The sequence below is a fragment of the Leptodactylus fuscus genome, unplaced genomic scaffold (genome assembly GCF_031893055.1).
Source record: "Leptodactylus fuscus isolate aLepFus1 unplaced genomic scaffold, aLepFus1.hap2 HAP2_SCAFFOLD_123, whole genome shotgun sequence".
Taxonomy (NCBI): Eukaryota; Metazoa; Chordata; class Amphibia; order Anura; family Leptodactylidae; genus Leptodactylus; species Leptodactylus fuscus.
In genome coordinates, this window is record NW_027440066.1 from 277,938 (window position 1) to 298,163 (window position 20,226).

A 20,226-nucleotide genomic window follows, 5' to 3' on the forward strand; every position below is an offset into this window, starting at 1 on the left:
CTCCAGGTGACGGACTTTAGACTGGAAGATTATTTCCTTGCCACGCTGCGCCACAGCCGACTGAATTTGCCGCCGGACTGTGGTGATGGCACTAGTGACATCCACCCCCAGGTCCGCAAGCTGGTGCAAGGTTTGTAGCTGAGTTTGTAGCTGGCGATAGAATAATTTCCGTCGACGAGCAGCCCTCACTCCCTCTTTCTGAAAAAAGCGACGGCACTCCAGTTTGGCATATTCCCACCAAGCTGTCAGGCATGGGAAACGGTGCTGACGCCCTCTCAGTTTTTCATAAAGACGGTGAAAGGAGGTACGAACCGCCATGTCCTCAAGTAACTGTACATTTAGCTTCCAGACCCCTGGACCTTTTGGAGCAGAGCCCAGGCGTAAGGTTGCGATGAGCCAGCGATGATCAGAGAAAACACAGTCTTTTAAGACGAAGGAGTCAGCAGTGAAGGCAGACGAGATCAGGATATAGTCAATGCGCGACCTATAGCGGGAACTCCGCCAGGTATAGTCAGGGCTGGCGGGAGAGAGAGCTTTCCCGACGTCGCAGAGACGGTGATCCGCAATCAAGTCCTGTAAAAGTTTCCTCGTCTTATCAATTCGGACAGTGTCAGTACCACCAAACCGGGTTTCATCCGGCAGGAGGCAGTTAAAGTCCCCGGCTACTAACACTGGCGTAGCACCAGGCAGAAAATGCTGTAGTACCTCCAGCAGCTCCGCACGCTCATGAACTGTTGGGTGCGCATAGATGTTAAACAACCTGAAGAGGGAGCCATACAGGGAAACAGTTGCCAGCAGGCATCTGCCAGGTACCAGTTCTTGGAAGGAACAGAGTTTAATGTCAGGATTGGTACAGAGAATGCATACGCCAGAGTTGCGGTTGGAGTTGTCCCCTGACCACACTGAGAAACCACGGGTCCAACCTCTGCGCAAGGACTTGTAATTCACATCATGAGGGATGCTACATTCCTGAAGAAAGACCAAGTCATATTTTTCCAAGGACACATAGTCATATACTGCAGCCCGTTTCACAGGGCTCATGAAGCCTCTAATGTTGACAGAAGCTATGCGTAAAGAAGCCATGGGAAATATTAAGTTTGCGAACGCCCACGAGGCCCAGAGCCAATCCGAGTACTCTGGGAGGAGCCAGAGCTGATGCTGGTAGCAGGAGAAGTCAGGACTGAAGTCGCCATAGCAACAGCCTCCCCAGACTCAGGAGGGTGGGGTGAGGCATGGGGCGAGACATGAGGCTGACGGCGTTTAAGGTCACGCCTACCAGAAGCAGAATCCTTTCTCTTCTTTTTGGAGACAGTGGTCCAGTCCATAGAGTCCTCACCCATGGCAATAACAGAGGTCTCCCCCTGCTCCTCCACAGGCGTCTCCTCCACAGTAGTAGGAGACACCCCATCAGGAGTATCTCCCCACTGAACCACAGCCCCAGAAGGAGCTGGATGATGATTCTCAGAGGTTGAGGCAACAGGCTGTATGAGCTCCTCCCCAGACACCTCAGGGAGAGGTTTTGGTACAGGCAAAGTGGGGGTCACCAAAGAAGACTCCATGGCAGGCTGGTCAGCTGGCTCACCGTCCTCAGGGTCAAGGTCAGGTGCTGCGTCCGAATCGTCCTGAAGAAAGATGGAGGCGATAATCCCAGGCGCCAGATCTTGGACAGGACCATCATTCCTAGCAGCATCTGCATAAGTCCGCCTCCTTGTTGGACAGTCTTTGTAAAGGTGATCAGAGCCTTTGCAGACATTGCAGATGATGTTGTTTGTGCAGGAGGAAGCGCCGTGCCCTGATTGGCCACACTTCCGACACACCTCCTGGTTCTTACAGCCAGAGTTCCAATGTCCAAATTGTAGACAATTAAAGCAGAAATCAGGCATTTGATTGTAAAATAAACGACCAATTTCCTTTCCTATTCTGAATCTTGAGGGAGGGTGTAAGACTCCTTTGTAACTGGCTGGGGAGTTGTCAGGCCTGAACTTAACCCAAAATAAAAACTTCCCCGTCCAGATCCCGTCTGCATCCCTTTGAGGGCCACATCTGGTAATATCCACGTACATCATCAAGAATGTTTTTACGTCCAAAAGATGTACATGAGGGCTCCGCATGGAAACAACTACCACCACCTCCTCCTCATATAGGAACACAAAGGACAGTCCCTTAAGAGTAGTAAGTTGTAAACTCAGTCTGACCTTTTGTTGAAACTGCTGGAAGGCGTGGTCGGAGATGAATGACAGGGTGAAGCTCCCATACGTCTCCTGTAGAGCCAGAATAGCTAATTTGGGTACCTCCAATGTCTTGAAGAGGATCTCTCTCACAAGGTACTGCCTGGTAAAAAGATCTTTTGCTGCTGAAGCCACATCAATCCGTACAGCGTTCTTTATCTTGAAATCGTGTTCAGACGCGCACCGGCAGGTCGCATGTTGAAGGGTTCCGGCCATCTTTGTAGATGAGTGTCACCGCTTGATGTATGATCGCCTTCTCCAATTCTTCTGGGTCAAACCATCAGCCTCCCCACTTGGTCTTAGCCAAAAGGCCGAGAAGCGATAACCCAAAAATTGGACGCACCCGAGCGGCGCCCCCCGGAAGCAACGTGCACTGCCAAAGGAGAAGGAAGAACAGCTAGCAACCTGGTCAGCAACTCTCACACCCAGGCAAGAAACACAGGTGCACAGCATTACCACAGTCAGCCAATCAATGGTTAATCACTACAGGAAAGTGACCACAGGTGATAGTAGAACTTTGGCGGCAAGGACTCGGCAGTGCACTGCCTTCGCAGCAGGCAAATCTGCATCAGGCCCGCCTCTCCATTAGACCACACCCACTAAAACGTACTTCACGAGGAGTTGGTTTGCTTTTCCTCGAAACACAGCTTCTACGGTTTCATTCCCAAAAAATAGAAAAGGAATACATTACATCACAAAATTGGGGCCCCCACAAGAAGAGAGTGAGTGGGGGGAATAGGAAAGCAAGCAGGGAGAAGAAGAAGAAGAAGGATGGCTCTGGCTCTAAGACTCGTCAGGTTTGTCCACCGGAGGCCCGCACGGCTGGAGCATCTTCTCCATCAAATTGAAGCGCACACGGGCCTTGCTCTCGTTCTCAGCTACAGCAAAGTAGTTCAGCAGGTCAAAGTGGCCCATGTAAGAGCAGTAGGAGTCTCGGTGCTGATTCACCAGCCATTCCCACTTGGTGGTATCTGCGTGACCAGTGCCAATATATTTGGACTGGAGGTGCTCCAGCTGGCTGTGGATAGTGTACCGATCTGTCATGGTGTGTGAGGTCTGCACCAAAAGGTGAACAGGGTGATAGCCAATGCGTTTGGCATCACAGTAGGGCCCACGGCCCCACCTCTACACTTCTCAGCACATCGCTGTCTGCTTGGTACATTTTTGTCGTCATCAAAGCAAGTCCAAAAAATGCTAGACAGAGAAAATTTCCGAAACCGTACGAAGAATGTTCCTCTTGTACAGCGAAACAGATCAAATCCAGTTGCCACTACTGTCACTCAGCGATGCACAGCGCTTGCTGCAAATCTGCATAAACCCTGCCTGCATGTCAGTCTGTCTCCGGAGCAAGCAGGCAGCCACAAGAGGGCAACAAGCACTGCGAAATAAGAAGAAGAGGAGGACGACGACAACAACAGCAGCAGTAATAGCAGTAGCAGTAGCATCAAGTTGTGCAAAATCCAGGTACAAGTGCAAAGCAATTTCTCTTGCTTGCCTCAGAAATTTTAATACTCCATTCTCTTCCACGGAAAAAAAGTTTTCAAGTCAGCAGGAAAATCTGAAACAAAATGAAGAAACCAAAATGAAAATAAATAAATTTGGACAAAAGAAAAAACAATTACCAAAAATTACAATGATAACAATACATCATATTTATATAGCGCCAACACATTCCGCAGCGCTGTACAATTTGTCAGGTTAATTTACAGACAACAATATACATTACAAAACTAGTCATTTCACACAATGCAGGAACTGAGGGCCCTGCTCGCAAGAGCTGACAATCTAAGAGGTAGAAGGGGTGACACAAAATTATTGAACCAAAAAAAAAATAAAATAAAATTCGGAAATACAAATAGGATTTCTCATCCAATTCTTCTGATTTGTTGCAAGACATTGAAATGCCAGCAAGCAGCAGAAGGAAAAAAGAAATTTTTTTTCTATTTTTCAACCAAATTAAGAGGGGTGCACCGGTCCTGGAGATACTGCAATACCAGGTCAATGCGTGGAGTGGACAGAGCAAGCTCTATTTCCATCTCCCTGTTCCAAAAATCCATTTAATATATGGTCCCCAGATAGGGGACGTATCAGATATTAAACTGATAAGAACAGATACTACACTTGATCTTAGCCAAAAGGCCGAGAAGCGATAACCCAAAAATTGGACGCACCCGAGCGGCGCCCCCCGGAAGCAACGTGCACTGCCAAAGGAGAAGGAAGAACAGCTAGCAACCTGGTCAGCAACTCTCACACCCAGGCAAGAAACACAGGTGCACAGCATTACCACAGTCAGCCAATCAATGGTTAATCACTACAGGAAAGTGACCACAGGTGATAGTAGAACTTTGGCGGCAAGGACTCGGCAGTGCACTGCCTTCGCAGCAGGCAAATCTGCATCAGGCCCGCCTCTCCATTAGACCACACCCACTAAAACGTACTTCACGAGGAGTTGGTTTGCTTTTCCTCGAAACACAGCTTCTACGGTTTCATTCCCAAAAAATAGAAAAGGAATACATTACATCACAAAATTGGGGCCCCCACAAGAAGAGAGTGAGTGGGGGGAATAGGAAAGCAAGCAGGGAGAAGAAGAAGAAGAAGGATGGCTCTGGCTCTAAGACTCGTCAGGTTTGTCCACCGGAGGCCCGCACGGCTGGAGCATCTTCTCCATCAAATTGAAGCGCACACGGGCCTTGCTCTCGTTCTCAGCTACAGCAAAGTAGTTCAGCAGGTCAAAGTGGCCCATGTAAGAGCAGTAGGAGTCTCGGTGCTGATTCACCAGCCATTCCCACTTGGTGGTATCTGCGTGACCAGTGCCAATATATTTGGACTGGAGGTGCTCCAGCTGGCTGTGGATAGTGTACCGATCTGTCATGGTGTGTGAGGTCTGCACCAAAAGGTGAACAGGGTGATAGCCAATGCGTTTGGCATCACAGTAGGGCCCACGGCCCCACCTCTACACTTCTCAGCACATCGCTGTCTGCTTGGTACATTTTTGTCGTCATCAAAGCAAGTCCAAAAAATGCTAGACAGAGAAAATTTCCGAAACCGTACGAAGAATGTTCCTCTTGTACAGCGAAACAGATCAAATCCAGTTGCCACTACTGTCACTCAGCGATGCACAGCGCTTGCTGCAAATCTGCATAAACCCTGCCTGCATGTCAGTCTGTCTCCGGAGCAAGCAGGCAGCCACAAGAGGGCAACAAGCACTGCGAAATAAGAAGAAGAGGAGGACGACGACAACAACAGCAGCAGTAATAGCAGTAGCAGTAGCATCAAGTTGTGCAAAATCCAGGTACAAGTGCAAAGCAATTTCTCTTGCTTGCCTCAGAAATTTTAATACTCCATTCTCTTCCACGGAAAAAAAGTTTTCAAGTCAGCAGGAAAATCTGAAACAAAATGAAGAAACCAAAATGAAAATAAATAAATTTGGACAAAAGAAAAAACAATTACCAAAAATTACAATGATAACAATACATCATATTTATATAGCGCCAACACATTCCGCAGCGCTGTACAATTTGTCAGGTTAATTTACAGACAACAATATACATTACAAAACTAGTCATTTCACACAATGCAGGAACTGAGGGCCCTGCTCGCAAGAGCTGACAATCTAAGAGGTAGAAGGGGTGACACAAAATTATTGAACCAAAAAAAAAATAAAATAAAATTCGGAAATACAAATAGGATTTCTCATCCAATTCTTCTGATTTGTTGCAAGACATTGAAATGCCAGCAAGCAGCAGAAGGAAAAAAGAAATTTTTTTTCTATTTTTCAACCAAATTAAGAGGGGTGCACCGGTCCTGGAGATACTGCAATACCAGGTCAATGCGTGGAGTGGACAGAGCAAGCTCTATTTCCATCTCCCTGTTCCAAAAATCCATTTAATATATGGTCCCCAGATAGGGGACGTATCAGATATTAAACTGATAAGAACAGATACTACACTTGATCTTAGCCAAAAGGCCGAGAAGCGATAACCCAAAAATTGGACGCACCCGAGCGGCGCCCCCCGGAAGCAACGTGCACTGCCAAAGGAGAAGGAAGAACAGCTAGCAACCTGGTCAGCAACTCTCACACCCAGGCAAGAAACACAGGTGCACAGCATTACCACAGTCAGCCAATCAATGGTTAATCACTACAGGAAAGTGACCACAGGTGATAGTAGAACTTTGGCGGCAAGGACTCGGCAGTGCACTGCCTTCGCAGCAGGCAAATCTGCATCAGGCCCGCCTCTCCATTAGACCACACCCACTAAAACGTACTTCACGAGGAGTTGGTTTGCTTTTCCTCGAAACACAGCTTCTACGGTTTCATTCCCAAAAAATAGAAAAGGAATACATTACATCACAAAATTGGGGCCCCCACAAGAAGAGAGTGAGTGGGGGGAATAGGAAAGCAAGCAGGGAGAAGAAGAAGAAGAAGGATGGCTCTGGCTCTAAGACTCGTCAGGTTTGTCCACCGGAGGCCCGCACGGCTGGAGCATCTTCTCCATCAAATTGAAGCGCACACGGGCCTTGCTCTCGTTCTCAGCTACAGCAAAGTAGTTCAGCAGGTCAAAGTGGCCCATGTAAGAGCAGTAGGAGTCTCGGTGCTGATTCACCAGCCATTCCCACTTGGTGGTATCTGCGTGACCAGTGCCAATATATTTGGACTGGAGGTGCTCCAGCTGGCTGTGGATAGTGTACCGATCTGTCATGGTGTGTGAGGTCTGCACCAAAAGGTGAACAGGGTGATAGCCAATGCGTTTGGCATCACAGTAGGGCCCACGGCCCCACCTCTACACTTCTCAGCACATCGCTGTCTGCTTGGTACATTTTTGTCGTCATCAAAGCAAGTCCAAAAAATGCTAGACAGAGAAAATTTCCGAAACCGTACGAAGAATGTTCCTCTTGTACAGCGAAACAGATCAAATCCAGTTGCCACTACTGTCACTCAGCGATGCACAGCGCTTGCTGCAAATCTGCATAAACCCTGCCTGCATGTCAGTCTGTCTCCGGAGCAAGCAGGCAGCCACAAGAGGGCAACAAGCACTGCGAAATAAGAAGAAGAGGAGGACGACGACAACAACAGCAGCAGTAATAGCAGTAGCAGTAGCATCAAGTTGTGCAAAATCCAGGTACAAGTGCAAAGCAATTTCTCTTGCTTGCCTCAGAAATTTTAATACTCCATTCTCTTCCACGGAAAAAAAGTTTTCAAGTCAGCAGGAAAATCTGAAACAAAATGAAGAAACCAAAATGAAAATAAATAAATTTGGACAAAAGAAAAAACAATTACCAAAAATTACAATGATAACAATACATCATATTTATATAGCGCCAACACATTCCGCAGCGCTGTACAATTTGTCAGGTTAATTTACAGACAACAATATACATTACAAAACTAGTCATTTCACACAATGCAGGAACTGAGGGCCCTGCTCGCAAGAGCTGACAATCTAAGAGGTAGAAGGGGTGACACAAAATTATTGAACCAAAAAAAAAATAAAATAAAATTCGGAAATACAAATAGGATTTCTCATCCAATTCTTCTGATTTGTTGCAAGACATTGAAATGCCAGCAAGCAGCAGAAGGAAAAAAGAAATTTTTTTTCTATTTTTCAACCAAATTAAGAGGGGTGCACCGGTCCTGGAGATACTGCAATACCAGGTCAATGCGTGGAGTGGACAGAGCAAGCTCTATTTCCATCTCCCTGTTCCAAAAATCCATTTAATATATGGTCCCCAGATAGGGGACGTATCAGATATTAAACTGATAAGAACAGATACTACACTTGATCTTAGCCAAAAGGCCGAGAAGCGATAACCCAAAAATTGGACGCACCCGAGCGGCGCCCCCCGGAAGCAACGTGCACTGCCAAAGGAGAAGGAAGAACAGCTAGCAACCTGGTCAGCAACTCTCACACCCAGGCAAGAAACACAGGTGCACAGCATTACCACAGTCAGCCAATCAATGGTTAATCACTACAGGAAAGTGACCACAGGTGATAGTAGAACTTTGGCGGCAAGGACTCGGCAGTGCACTGCCTTCGCAGCAGGCAAATCTGCATCAGGCCCGCCTCTCCATTAGACCACACCCACTAAAACGTACTTCACGAGGAGTTGGTTTGCTTTTCCTCGAAACACAGCTTCTACGGTTTCATTCCCAAAAAATAGAAAAGGAATACATTACATCACAAAATTGGGGCCCCCACAAGAAGAGAGTGAGTGGGGGGAATAGGAAAGCAAGCAGGGAGAAGAAGAAGAAGAAGGATGGCTCTGGCTCTAAGACTCGTCAGGTTTGTCCACCGGAGGCCCGCACGGCTGGAGCATCTTCTCCATCAAATTGAAGCGCACACGGGCCTTGCTCTCGTTCTCAGCTACAGCAAAGTAGTTCAGCAGGTCAAAGTGGCCCATGTAAGAGCAGTAGGAGTCTCGGTGCTGATTCACCAGCCATTCCCACTTGGTGGTATCTGCGTGACCAGTGCCAATATATTTGGACTGGAGGTGCTCCAGCTGGCTGTGGATAGTGTACCGATCTGTCATGGTGTGTGAGGTCTGCACCAAAAGGTGAACAGGGTGATAGCCAATGCGTTTGGCATCACAGTAGGGCCCACGGCCCCACCTCTACACTTCTCAGCACATCGCTGTCTGCTTGGTACATTTTTGTCGTCATCAAAGCAAGTCCAAAAAATGCTAGACAGAGAAAATTTCCGAAACCGTACGAAGAATGTTCCTCTTGTACAGCGAAACAGATCAAATCCAGTTGCCACTACTGTCACTCAGCGATGCACAGCGCTTGCTGCAAATCTGCATAAACCCTGCCTGCATGTCAGTCTGTCTCCGGAGCAAGCAGGCAGCCACAAGAGGGCAACAAGCACTGCGAAATAAGAAGAAGAGGAGGACGACGACAACAACAGCAGCAGTAATAGCAGTAGCAGTAGCATCAAGTTGTGCAAAATCCAGGTACAAGTGCAAAGCAATTTCTCTTGCTTGCCTCAGAAATTTTAATACTCCATTCTCTTCCACGGAAAAAAAGTTTTCAAGTCAGCAGGAAAATCTGAAACAAAATGAAGAAACCAAAATGAAAATAAATAAATTTGGACAAAAGAAAAAACAATTACCAAAAATTACAATGATAACAATACATCATATTTATATAGCGCCAACACATTCCGCAGCGCTGTACAATTTGTCAGGTTAATTTACAGACAACAATATACATTACAAAACTAGTCATTTCACACAATGCAGGAACTGAGGGCCCTGCTCGCAAGAGCTGACAATCTAAGAGGTAGAAGGGGTGACACAAAATTATTGAACCAAAAAAAAAATAAAATAAAATTCGGAAATACAAATAGGATTTCTCATCCAATTCTTCTGATTTGTTGCAAGACATTGAAATGCCAGCAAGCAGCAGAAGGAAAAAAGAAATTTTTTTTCTATTTTTCAACCAAATTAAGAGGGGTGCACCGGTCCTGGAGATACTGCAATACCAGGTCAATGCGTGGAGTGGACAGAGCAAGCTCTATTTCCATCTCCCTGTTCCAAAAATCCATTTAATATATGGTCCCCAGATAGGGGACGTATCAGATATTAAACTGATAAGAACAGATACTACACTTGATCTTAGCCAAAAGGCCGAGAAGCGATAACCCAAAAATTGGACGCACCCGAGCGGCGCCCCCCGGAAGCAACGTGCACTGCCAAAGGAGAAGGAAGAACAGCTAGCAACCTGGTCAGCAACTCTCACACCCAGGCAAGAAACACAGGTGCACAGCATTACCACAGTCAGCCAATCAATGGTTAATCACTACAGGAAAGTGACCACAGGTGATAGTAGAACTTTGGCGGCAAGGACTCGGCAGTGCACTGCCTTCGCAGCAGGCAAATCTGCATCAGGCCCGCCTCTCCATTAGACCACACCCACTAAAACGTACTTCACGAGGAGTTGGTTTGCTTTTCCTCGAAACACAGCTTCTACGGTTTCATTCCCAAAAAATAGAAAAGGAATACATTACATCACAAAATTGGGGCCCCCACAAGAAGAGAGTGAGTGGGGGGAATAGGAAAGCAAGCAGGGAGAAGAAGAAGAAGAAGGATGGCTCTGGCTCTAAGACTCGTCAGGTTTGTCCACCGGAGGCCCGCACGGCTGGAGCATCTTCTCCATCAAATTGAAGCGCACACGGGCCTTGCTCTCGTTCTCAGCTACAGCAAAGTAGTTCAGCAGGTCAAAGTGGCCCATGTAAGAGCAGTAGGAGTCTCGGTGCTGATTCACCAGCCATTCCCACTTGGTGGTATCTGCGTGACCAGTGCCAATATATTTGGACTGGAGGTGCTCCAGCTGGCTGTGGATAGTGTACCGATCTGTCATGGTGTGTGAGGTCTGCACCAAAAGGTGAACAGGGTGATAGCCAATGCGTTTGGCATCACAGTAGGGCCCACGGCCCCACCTCTACACTTCTCAGCACATCGCTGTCTGCTTGGTACATTTTTGTCGTCATCAAAGCAAGTCCAAAAAATGCTAGACAGAGAAAATTTCCGAAACCGTACGAAGAATGTTCCTCTTGTACAGCGAAACAGATCAAATCCAGTTGCCACTACTGTCACTCAGCGATGCACAGCGCTTGCTGCAAATCTGCATAAACCCTGCCTGCATGTCAGTCTGTCTCCGGAGCAAGCAGGCAGCCACAAGAGGGCAACAAGCACTGCGAAATAAGAAGAAGAGGAGGACGACGACAACAACAGCAGCAGTAATAGCAGTAGCAGTAGCATCAAGTTGTGCAAAATCCAGGTACAAGTGCAAAGCAATTTCTCTTGCTTGCCTCAGAAATTTTAATACTCCATTCTCTTCCACGGAAAAAAAGTTTTCAAGTCAGCAGGAAAATCTGAAACAAAATGAAGAAACCAAAATGAAAATAAATAAATTTGGACAAAAGAAAAAACAATTACCAAAAATTACAATGATAACAATACATCATATTTATATAGCGCCAACACATTCCGCAGCGCTGTACAATTTGTCAGGTTAATTTACAGACAACAATATACATTACAAAACTAGTCATTTCACACAATGCAGGAACTGAGGGCCCTGCTCGCAAGAGCTGACAATCTAAGAGGTAGAAGGGGTGACACAAAATTATTGAACCAAAAAAAAAATAAAATAAAATTCGGAAATACAAATAGGATTTCTCATCCAATTCTTCTGATTTGTTGCAAGACATTGAAATGCCAGCAAGCAGCAGAAGGAAAAAAGAAATTTTTTTTCTATTTTTCAACCAAATTAAGAGGGGTGCACCGGTCCTGGAGATACTGCAATACCAGGTCAATGCGTGGAGTGGACAGAGCAAGCTCTATTTCCATCTCCCTGTTCCAAAAATCCATTTAATATATGGTCCCCAGATAGGGGACGTATCAGATATTAAACTGATAAGAACAGATACTACACTTGATCTTAGCCAAAAGGCCGAGAAGCGATAACCCAAAAATTGGACGCACCCGAGCGGCGCCCCCCGGAAGCAACGTGCACTGCCAAAGGAGAAGGAAGAACAGCTAGCAACCTGGTCAGCAACTCTCACACCCAGGCAAGAAACACAGGTGCACAGCATTACCACAGTCAGCCAATCAATGGTTAATCACTACAGGAAAGTGACCACAGGTGATAGTAGAACTTTGGCGGCAAGGACTCGGCAGTGCACTGCCTTCGCAGCAGGCAAATCTGCATCAGGCCCGCCTCTCCATTAGACCACACCCACTAAAACGTACTTCACGAGGAGTTGGTTTGCTTTTCCTCGAAACACAGCTTCTACGGTTTCATTCCCAAAAAATAGAAAAGGAATACATTACATCACAAAATTGGGGCCCCCACAAGAAGAGAGTGAGTGGGGGGAATAGGAAAGCAAGCAGGGAGAAGAAGAAGAAGAAGGATGGCTCTGGCTCTAAGACTCGTCAGGTTTGTCCACCGGAGGCCCGCACGGCTGGAGCATCTTCTCCATCAAATTGAAGCGCACACGGGCCTTGCTCTCGTTCTCAGCTACAGCAAAGTAGTTCAGCAGGTCAAAGTGGCCCATGTAAGAGCAGTAGGAGTCTCGGTGCTGATTCACCAGCCATTCCCACTTGGTGGTATCTGCGTGACCAGTGCCAATATATTTGGACTGGAGGTGCTCCAGCTGGCTGTGGATAGTGTACCGATCTGTCATGGTGTGTGAGGTCTGCACCAAAAGGTGAACAGGGTGATAGCCAATGCGTTTGGCATCACAGTAGGGCCCACGGCCCCACCTCTACACTTCTCAGCACATCGCTGTCTGCTTGGTACATTTTTGTCGTCATCAAAGCAAGTCCAAAAAATGCTAGACAGAGAAAATTTCCGAAACCGTACGAAGAATGTTCCTCTTGTACAGCGAAACAGATCAAATCCAGTTGCCACTACTGTCACTCAGCGATGCACAGCGCTTGCTGCAAATCTGCATAAACCCTGCCTGCATGTCAGTCTGTCTCCGGAGCAAGCAGGCAGCCACAAGAGGGCAACAAGCACTGCGAAATAAGAAGAAGAGGAGGACGACGACAACAACAGCAGCAGTAATAGCAGTAGCAGTAGCATCAAGTTGTGCAAAATCCAGGTACAAGTGCAAAGCAATTTCTCTTGCTTGCCTCAGAAATTTTAATACTCCATTCTCTTCCACGGAAAAAAAGTTTTCAAGTCAGCAGGAAAATCTGAAACAAAATGAAGAAACCAAAATGAAAATAAATAAATTTGGACAAAAGAAAAAACAATTACCAAAAATTACAATGATAACAATACATCATATTTATATAGCGCCAACACATTCCGCAGCGCTGTACAATTTGTCAGGTTAATTTACAGACAACAATATACATTACAAAACTAGTCATTTCACACAATGCAGGAACTGAGGGCCCTGCTCGCAAGAGCTGACAATCTAAGAGGTAGAAGGGGTGACACAAAATTATTGAACCAAAAAAAAAATAAAATAAAATTCGGAAATACAAATAGGATTTCTCATCCAATTCTTCTGATTTGTTGCAAGACATTGAAATGCCAGCAAGCAGCAGAAGGAAAAAAGAAATTTTTTTTCTATTTTTCAACCAAATTAAGAGGGGTGCACCGGTCCTGGAGATACTGCAATACCAGGTCAATGCGTGGAGTGGACAGAGCAAGCTCTATTTCCATCTCCCTGTTCCAAAAATCCATTTAATATATGGTCCCCAGATAGGGGACGTATCAGATATTAAACTGATAAGAACAGATACTACACTTGATCTTAGCCAAAAGGCCGAGAAGCGATAACCCAAAAATTGGACGCACCCGAGCGGCGCCCCCCGGAAGCAACGTGCACTGCCAAAGGAGAAGGAAGAACAGCTAGCAACCTGGTCAGCAACTCTCACACCCAGGCAAGAAACACAGGTGCACAGCATTACCACAGTCAGCCAATCAATGGTTAATCACTACAGGAAAGTGACCACAGGTGATAGTAGAACTTTGGCGGCAAGGACTCGGCAGTGCACTGCCTTCGCAGCAGGCAAATCTGCATCAGGCCCGCCTCTCCATTAGACCACACCCACTAAAACGTACTTCACGAGGAGTTGGTTTGCTTTTCCTCGAAACACAGCTTCTACGGTTTCATTCCCAAAAAATAGAAAAGGAATACATTACATCACAAAATTGGGGCCCCCACAAGAAGAGAGTGAGTGGGGGGAATAGGAAAGCAAGCAGGGAGAAGAAGAAGAAGAAGGATGGCTCTGGCTCTAAGACTCGTCAGGTTTGTCCACCGGAGGCCCGCACGGCTGGAGCATCTTCTCCATCAAATTGAAGCGCACACGGGCCTTGCTCTCGTTCTCAGCTACAGCAAAGTAGTTCAGCAGGTCAAAGTGGCCCATGTAAGAGCAGTAGGAGTCTCGGTGCTGATTCACCAGCCATTCCCACTTGGTGGTATCTGCGTGACCAGTGCCAATATATTTGGACTGGAGGTGCTCCAGCTGGCTGTGGATAGTGTACCGATCTGTCATGGTGTGTGAGGTCTGCACCAAAAGGTGAACAGGGTGATAGCCAATGCGTTTGGCATCACAGTAGGGCCCACGGCCCCACCTCTACACTTCTCAGCACATCGCTGTCTGCTTGGTACATTTTTGTCGTCATCAAAGCAAGTCCAAAAAATGCTAGACAGAGAAAATTTCCGAAACCGTACGAAGAATGTTCCTCTTGTACAGCGAAACAGATCAAATCCAGTTGCCACTACTGTCACTCAGCGATGCACAGCGCTTGCTGCAAATCTGCATAAACCCTGCCTGCATGTCAGTCTGTCTCCGGAGCAAGCAGGCAGCCACAAGAGGGCAACAAGCACTGCGAAATAAGAAGAAGAGGAGGACGACGACAACAACAGCAGCAGTAATAGCAGTAGCAGTAGCATCAAGTTGTGCAAAATCCAGGTACAAGTGCAAAGCAATTTCTCTTGCTTGCCTCAGAAATTTTAATACTCCATTCTCTTCCACGGAAAAAAAGTTTTCAAGTCAGCAGGAAAATCTGAAACAAAATGAAGAAACCAAAATGAAAATAAATAAATTTGGACAAAAGAAAAAACAATTACCAAAAATTACAATGATAACAATACATCATATTTATATAGCGCCAACACATTCCGCAGCGCTGTACAATTTGTCAGGTTAATTTACAGACAACAATATACATTACAAAACTAGTCATTTCACACAATGCAGGAACTGAGGGCCCTGCTCGCAAGAGCTGACAATCTAAGAGGTAGAAGGGGTGACACAAAATTATTGAACCAAAAAAAAAATAAAATAAAATTCGGAAATACAAATAGGATTTCTCATCCAATTCTTCTGATTTGTTGCAAGACATTGAAATGCCAGCAAGCAGCAGAAGGAAAAAAGAAATTTTTTTTCTATTTTTCAACCAAATTAAGAGGGGTGCACCGGTCCTGGAGATACTGCAATACCAGGTCAATGCGTGGAGTGGACAGAGCAAGCTCTATTTCCATCTCCCTGTTCCAAAAATCCATTTAATATATGGTCCCCAGATAGGGGACGTATCAGATATTAAACTGATAAGAACAGATACTACACTTGATCTTAGCCAAAAGGCCGAGAAGCGATAACCCAAAAATTGGACGCACCCGAGCGGCGCCCCCCGGAAGCAACGTGCACTGCCAAAGGAGAAGGAAGAACAGCTAGCAACCTGGTCAGCAACTCTCACACCCAGGCAAGAAACACAGGTGCACAGCATTACCACAGTCAGCCAATCAATGGTTAATCACTACAGGAAAGTGACCACAGGTGATAGTAGAACTTTGGCGGCAAGGACTCGGCAGTGCACTGCCTTCGCAGCAGGCAAATCTGCATCAGGCCCGCCTCTCCATTAGACCACACCCACTAAAACGTACTTCACGAGGAGTTGGTTTGCTTTTCCTCGAAACACAGCTTCTACGGTTTCATTCCCAAAAAATAGAAAAGGAATACATTACATCACAAAATTGGGGCCCCCACAAGAAGAGAGTGAGTGGGGGGAATAGGAAAGCAAGCAGGGAGAAGAAGAAGAAGAAGGATGGCTCTGGCTCTAAGACTCGTCAGGTTTGTCCACCGGAGGCCCGCACGGCTGGAGCATCTTCTCCATCAAATTGAAGCGCACACGGGCCTTGCTCTCGTTCTCAGCTACAGCAAAGTAGTTCAGCAGGTCAAAGTGGCCCATGTAAGAGCAGTAGGAGTCTCGGTGCTGATTCACCAGCCATTCCCACTTGGTGGTATCTGCGTGACCAGTGCCAATATATTTGGACTGGAGGTGCTCCAGCTGGCTGTGGATAGTGTACCGATCTGTCATGGTGTGTGAGGTCTGCACCAAAAGGTGAACAGGGTGATAGCCAATGCGTTTGGCATCACAGTAGGGCCCACGGCCCCACCTCTACACTTCTCAGCACATCGCTGTCTGCTTGGTACATTTTTGTCGTCATCAAAGCAAGTCCAAAAAATGCTAGACAGAGAAAATTTCCGAAACCGTACGAAGAATGTTCCTCTTGTACAGCGAAACAGATCAAATCCAGTTGCCACTACTGTCACTCAGCGATGCACAGCGCTTGCTGCAAATCTGCATAAACCCTGCCTGCATGTCAGTCTGTCTCCGGAGCAAGCAGGCAGCCACAAGAGGGCAACAAGCACTGCGAAATAAGAAGAAGAGGAGGACGACGACAACAACAGCAGCAGTAATAGCAGTAGCAGTAGCATCAAGTTGTGCAAAATCCAGGTACAAGTGCAAAGCAATTTCTCTTGCTTGCCTCAGAAATTTTAATACTCCATTCTCTTCCACGGAAAAAAAGTTTTCAAGTCAGCAGGAAAATCTGAAACAAAATGAAGAAACCAAAATGAAAATAAATAAATTTGGACAAAAGAAAAAACAATTACCAAAAATTACAATGATAACAATACATCATATTTATATAGCGCCAACACATTCCGCAGCGCTGTACAATTTGTCAGGTTAATTTACAGACAACAATATACATTACAAAACTAGTCATTTCACACAATGCAGGAACTGAGGGCCCTGCTCGCAAGAGCTGACAATCTAAGAGGTAGAAGGGGTGACACAAAATTATTGAACCAAAAAAAAAATAAAATAAAATTCGGAAATACAAATAGGATTTCTCATCCAATTCTTCTGATTTGTTGCAAGACATTGAAATGCCAGCAAGCAGCAGAAGGAAAAAAGAAATTTTTTTTCTATTTTTCAACCAAATTAAGAGGGGTGCACCGGTCCTGGAGATACTGCAATACCAGGTCAATGCGTGGAGTGGACAGAGCAAGCTCTATTTCCATCTCCCTGTTCCAAAAATCCATTTAATATATGGTCCCCAGATAGGGGACGTATCAGATATTAAACTGATAAGAACAGATACTACACTTGATCTTAGCCAAAAGGCCGAGAAGCGATAACCCAAAAATTGGACGCACCCGAGCGGCGCCCCCCGGAAGCAACGTGCACTGCCAAAGGAGAAGGAAGAACAGCTAGCAACCTGGTCAGCAACTCTCACACCCAGGCAAGAAACACAGGTGCACAGCATTACCACAGTCAGCCAATCAATGGTTAATCACTACAGGAAAGTGACCACAGGTGATAGTAGAACTTTGGCGGCAAGGACTCGGCAGTGCACTGCCTTCGCAGCAGGCAAATCTGCATCAGGCCCGCCTCTCCATTAGACCACACCCACTAAAACGTACTTCACGAGGAGTTGGTTTGCTTTTCCTCGAAACACAGCTTCTACGGTTTCATTCCCAAAAAATAGAAAAGGAATACATTACATCACAAAATTGGGGCCCCCACAAGAAGAGAGTGAGTGGGGGGAATAGGAAAGCAAGCAGGGAGAAGAAGAAGAAGAAGGATGGCTCTGGCTCTAAGACTCGTCAGGTTTGTCCACCGGAGGCCCGCACGGCTGGAGCATCTTCTCCATCAAATTGAAGCGCACACGGGCCTTGCTCTCGTTCTCAGCTACAGCAAAGTAGTTCAGCAGGTCAAAGTGGCCCATGTAAGAGCAGTAGGAGTCTCGGTGCTGATTCACCAGCCATTCCCACTTGGTGGTATCTGCGTGACCAGTGCCAATATATTTGGACTGGAGGTGCTCCAGCTGGCTGTGGATAGTGTACCGATCTGTCATGGTGTGTGAGGTCTGCACCAAAAGGTGAACAGGGTGATAGCCAATGCGTTTGGCATCACAGTAGGGCCCACGGCCCCACCTCTACACTTCTCAGCACATCGCTGTCTGCTTGGTACATTTTTGTCGTCATCAAAGCAAGTCCAAAAAATGCTAGACAGAGAAAATTTCCGAAACCGTACGAAGAATGTTCCTCTTGTACAGCGAAACAGATCAAATCCAGTTGCCACTACTGTCACTCAGCGATGCACAGCGCTTGCTGCAAATCTGCATAAACCCTGCCTGCATGTCAGTCTGTCTCCGGAGCAAGCAGGCAGCCACAAGAGGGCAACAAGCACTGCGAAATAAGAAGAAGAGGAGGACGACGACAACAACAGCAGCAGTAATAGCAGTAGCAGTAGCATCAAGTTGTGCAAAATCCAGGTACAAGTGCAAAGCAATTTCTCTTGCTTGCCTCAGAAAATTTTAATACTCCATTCTCTTCCACGGAAAAAAAGTTTTCAAGTCAGCAGGAAAATCTGAAACAAAATGAAGAAACCAAAATGAAAATAAATAAATTTGGACAAAAGAAAAAACAATTACCAAAATTACAATGATAACAATACATCATATTTATATAGCGCCAACACATTCCGCAGCGCTGTACAATTTGTCAGGTTAATTTACAGACAACAATATACATTACAAACTAGTCATTTCACACAATGCAGGAACTGAGGGCCCTGCTCGCAAGAGCTGACAATCTAAGAGGTAGAAGGGGTGACACAAAATTATTGAACCAAAAAAAAAAATAAAATAAAATTCGGAAATACAAATAGGATTTCTCATCCAATTCTTCTGATTTGTTGCAAGACATTGAAATGCCAGCAAGCAGCAGAAGGAAAAAAGAAATTTTTTTTCTATTTTTCAACCAAATTAAGAGGGGTGCACCGGTCCTGGAGATACTGCAATACAGGTCAATGCGTGGAGTGGACAGAGCAAGCTCTATTTCCATCTCCCTGTTCCAAAAATCCATTTAATATATGGTCCCCAGATAGGGGACGTATCAGATATTAAACTGATAAGAACAGATACTACACTTGATCTTAGCCAAAAGGCGAGAAGCGATAACCCAAAAATTGGACGCACCCGAGCGGCGCCCCCCGGAAGCAACGTGCACTGCCAAAGGAGAAGGAAGAACAGCTAGCAACCTGGTCAGCAACTCTCACACCCAGGCAAGAAACACAGGTGCACAGCATTACCACAGTCAGCCAATCAATGGTTAATCACGTACAGGAAAGTGACCACAGGTGATAGTAGAACTTTGGCGGCAAGGACTCGGCAGTGCACTGCCTTCGCAGCAGGCAAATCTGCATCAGGCCCGCCTCTCCATTAGACCACACCCACTAAAACGTACTTCACGAGGAGTTGGTTTGCTTTTCCTCGAAACACAGCTTCTACGGTTTCATTCCCAAAAAATAGAAAAGGAATACATTACATCACAAAATTGGGGCCCCCACAAGAAGAGAGTGAGTGGGGGGAATAGGAAAGCAAGCGGGAGAAGAAGAAGAAGAAGGATGGCTCTGGCTCTAAGACTCGTCAGGTTTGTCCACCGGAGGCCCGCACGGCTGGAGCATCTTCTCCATCAAATTGAAGCGCACACGGGCCTTGCTCTCGTTCTCAGCTACAGCAAAGTAGTTCAGCAGGTCAAAGTGGCCATGTAAGAGCAGTAGGAGTCTCGGTGCTGATTCACCAGCCATTCCCACTTGGTGGTATCTGCCGTGACCAGTGCCAATATATTTGGACTGGAGGTGCTCCAGCTGGCTGTGGATAGTGTACCGATCTGTCATGGTGTGTGAGGTCTGCACCAAAAGGTGAACAGGGTGATAGCCAATGCGTTTGGCATCACAGTAGGGCCCCACGGCCCCACCTCTACACTTCTCAGCACATCGCTGTCTGCTTGGTACATTTTTGTCGTCATCAAAGCAAGTCCAAAAATGCTAGACAGAGAAAATTTCCGAAACCGTACGAAGAATGTTCCTCTTGTACAGCGAAACAGATCAAATCCAGTTGCCACTACTGTCACTCAGCGATGCACAGCGCTTGCTGCAAATCTGCATAAACCCTGCCTGCATGTCAGTCTGTCTCCGGAGCAAGCAGGCAGCCACAAGAGGGCAACAAGCACTGCGAAATAAGAAGAAGAGGAGGACGACGACAACAACAGCAGCAGTAATAGCAGTAGCAGTAGCATCAAGTTGTGCAAAATCCAGGTACAAGTGCAAAGCAATTTCTCTTGCATGCCTCAGAAATTTTAATACTCCATTCTCTTCCACGGAAAAAAAGTTTTCAAGTCA

The 20,226-nt window shown here is 46.3% G+C and overlaps 9 non-coding genes across 9 annotated transcripts; all 9 read right to left on the reverse strand.

Moving 5' to 3' along the window:
- Window positions 1–4,188: 4,188 nt before the first annotated feature.
- Window positions 4,189–4,379, reverse strand: LOC142186928 (U2 spliceosomal RNA). The gene has a single exon (XR_012712391.1). It is a non-coding gene; the product is annotated as a U2 spliceosomal RNA (small nuclear RNA).
- A 1,637-nt stretch (window positions 4,380–6,016) lies between these two features.
- On the reverse strand, window positions 6,017–6,207 carry LOC142186929 (U2 spliceosomal RNA). Its single transcript, XR_012712392.1, has one exon. It is a non-coding gene; the product is annotated as a U2 spliceosomal RNA (small nuclear RNA).
- A 1,637-nt stretch (window positions 6,208–7,844) lies between these two features.
- LOC142186931 (U2 spliceosomal RNA) lies at window positions 7,845–8,035 on the reverse strand. Its single transcript, XR_012712394.1, has one exon. It is a non-coding gene; the product is annotated as a U2 spliceosomal RNA (small nuclear RNA).
- Window positions 8,036–9,672: 1,637 nt separating this feature from the next.
- Window positions 9,673–9,863, reverse strand: LOC142186932 (U2 spliceosomal RNA). The gene has a single exon (XR_012712395.1). It is a non-coding gene; the product is annotated as a U2 spliceosomal RNA (small nuclear RNA).
- A 1,637-nt stretch (window positions 9,864–11,500) lies between these two features.
- LOC142186933 (U2 spliceosomal RNA) lies at window positions 11,501–11,691 on the reverse strand. Its single transcript, XR_012712396.1, has one exon. It is a non-coding gene; the product is annotated as a U2 spliceosomal RNA (small nuclear RNA).
- A 1,637-nt stretch (window positions 11,692–13,328) lies between these two features.
- Window positions 13,329–13,519, reverse strand: LOC142186934 (U2 spliceosomal RNA). Its single transcript, XR_012712397.1, has one exon. It is a non-coding gene; the product is annotated as a U2 spliceosomal RNA (small nuclear RNA).
- Window positions 13,520–15,156: 1,637 nt separating this feature from the next.
- Window positions 15,157–15,347, reverse strand: LOC142186935 (U2 spliceosomal RNA). Its single transcript, XR_012712398.1, has one exon. It is a non-coding gene; the product is annotated as a U2 spliceosomal RNA (small nuclear RNA).
- A 1,637-nt stretch (window positions 15,348–16,984) lies between these two features.
- On the reverse strand, window positions 16,985–17,175 carry LOC142186936 (U2 spliceosomal RNA). Its single transcript, XR_012712399.1, has one exon. It is a non-coding gene; the product is annotated as a U2 spliceosomal RNA (small nuclear RNA).
- A 1,637-nt stretch (window positions 17,176–18,812) lies between these two features.
- Window positions 18,813–19,001, reverse strand: LOC142186871 (U2 spliceosomal RNA). The gene has a single exon (XR_012712368.1). It is a non-coding gene; the product is annotated as a U2 spliceosomal RNA (small nuclear RNA).
- Between the last annotated feature and the right edge of the window lie 1,225 nt (window positions 19,002–20,226).